Genomic DNA, 2,623 nt, shown 5'->3' on the forward strand with positions numbered 1-2,623 from the left:
GCCATTGAAAATATTATGCTTTATAAAATGGCTCTTGAGCACCAAAAAATGCATATAATATTTTACATCATTTTTCTTAATTAGTTGAATACATTAAAATAATTAATTTGAATGTGAGCATGTCCTTGATAGGTAGCGAATAAGACAAGGATATTTTTTCTCCTGACCCGATCTTTATCATGCACTTATCTTCCTCTTCCATCCATTTGCTTTTAGTGAAAACGGGGTGGTTTTTGCAACAAATTGTTGCGCCAACAAATTGCATGATATTACTTTATTAGGTACTACTATATCTACATTGCATGAAATATCATACACTAGTATCATATTGACACTTTATTTAATAATTTGTAAAATCCCAATACAAAGCTGTGTGTATGATCTATTTCTTATGAGGTTTTCTGTTTGATATGCTATGATATTCTATCACATTCCCTTCATGCAGAAATATAGTGCATATCTTAATTTTAAGTCAAACTCCGTACACTTTGGCTAAGTTTATAGCTAAATCATCAGCAACTACAATACCAAATCAATACCATTCAACTCATCATGAAATTTATTTTCATATCATATATATTAATATTGTAAATGCTCAAGTATTTTTTTGTATAGTTGGTCAAACTTCAGAAAATTCGACTTGGGACAAATCCAATATGCACTATATTTTGGCATGGAAGAAACAATATGATGCTAGAAATCTTATCTCTCATCCTTTGCAATGACACATTCTTTCTTTCTTTTTCTTAGGTGGCGGGGCATGGTATTCCTGTGATACTTGTGCAGCAGGATCGCAGTGAAATGCACAACTACTTGTAATATACACGAACTGTTTTCAAGTGCGGAAACTTTTTAAAAATATATTTTCCACATGCAATGAACTACTACTTCGAAATGAATATTTTTATTTATGTACATGAACATTTTCAACGTCACCACTCCATGCCATGAGCATAGTTTTTTTCTAAAACGTGCACACTTCTTCAATGCACAATCACTTTTTAACACTTTCTAAAAACCTATACAAGCAACTAATATTGAACAGTTTGTTTGTCTGCTGGAAAAAATCTTGTGAGCTAGTACAGGAACTTGCTACGAGGTTGTCCTCTGAAAGATGGGGCTGAGTCATCAAAACAGGCAGAGCTTGTTGATTGTAGCTAATCATGGTAACCGAGAGTAGCACATAGCTTGTTGGGTGCACAGTTGCCCAGGTTGCCGGCTATTAATGTTATATTGCGAACTAAACCAGCTCGTAGAACATTTTGTGCGGATTTAAATATTTTTACGGGCTATTGTTTAACACAGGTACGCATTGCATTTCTCTTAAGATCATATAGCAGCTTGCTTCTTGTTTGAGTGAGCCTGTTTATTCCTTTTTGAGTCGAATGGAGTGAACCTAGTGCAACTGATAATGCAATGCGAAGCCCAGCCGGCGTAGGCGGCGGCGGGGCCGCTCCTTTCCCCTCCGCGCGGAACACCTAGCCGGCGCAGGACAGCTGGTGCTGGGCTAGGGCACGCGCACGGGCTGTGGCGCTGTCCGGTGGCGGCGCGACCTCTACCTGCTGCTTGGTTGTGGCGCAGCAGCTGTTGGGACAGCAGTCCAAGGTGGTGATGGGGGCTTCTGCTTCGGGTGCTTTCGCGTGTGACGGCCCAGACAGATCTGGCCGGATCTGCCGCCGGTGGCCCGTTAGGCGGCAGGGGCTGAGGCCAGCAAGGGCCACGGGCGACCGGTGCTGTCTTGGGTCGTCTGGCGCTGCTGGTGGCATGGCTGCGGTGGTGGAGGTGCGCGTGCATCCGGCTAGTCAGGCCCCTCTTCCCCGGCTTCTAGACGACGGCGTGCGGCGCGGGAGGGCTTCCCTTGGGCCCATCCCTGGCGGTTGTAGGAGGATGGGGGCTCTGACATGGTCGAGCGGCCCGTCGCCGGCATAGGGGGCAGGTCGTGGCCGTGTACTACTCCTCCCTCTTCCCCCTTTCCCGGCATGGTTCCTTCTGGTCGCTTTCTTGGCGATGCTTGAGGCGGGACAGTCGCTACCAGTTCCGGCGGTGGTTGGGGTTGGCGGAGCTGTCCAAAGCTATCCCTTTTGATCGTCTCAGGGCGGTCTGGGTGCAGGGCAGCGGCCCTGGCGATGAGAGGCATGTTGATCTTGGGGAGATTGCGCAGCTGGGGTGTGGGCGAGCAGACATGGCCGCTCGGGCGGCATGGGTGTGGGTGGTTGGCGAGTGAATTGCAGAAAACCACCACATTGAAGCGAAGGTTTGCAGAAAACACTCTTTTACGAATTTGGGAGAAAAAACACTGATTCTTGGTCTAATCTTTTGCAGAAAACACTGATCGGTTGCTTTAGGCATTTTAACCATGATTATGACATGTGGGGCCCTATTTGATGACGTGGCGTAACAGTTGGCAATAGACTCGCATCGCCTGATGTAGTATTTGCTAGCTTTTTTCAGAAAATGTAGTACTCGTATTTGCTAGTTGGCTGTAGATTGTGCTGAGATTGTTGCCAGTCTTTTTGGGCCTGATTGTGCTTGCCTGGTTTTTGGTAAGTTGTACAGCTTTAATAGGACGAATTTAGGAGTTGTTTCTTCTGTGGCCTAACAGCTCTACATCGCATGACTGTGG

Source organism: Triticum dicoccoides, chromosome 6B (genome assembly GCF_002162155.2).
Source record: "Triticum dicoccoides isolate Atlit2015 ecotype Zavitan chromosome 6B, WEW_v2.0, whole genome shotgun sequence".
NCBI classification, from domain to species: domain Eukaryota; kingdom Viridiplantae; phylum Streptophyta; class Magnoliopsida; order Poales; family Poaceae; genus Triticum; species Triticum dicoccoides.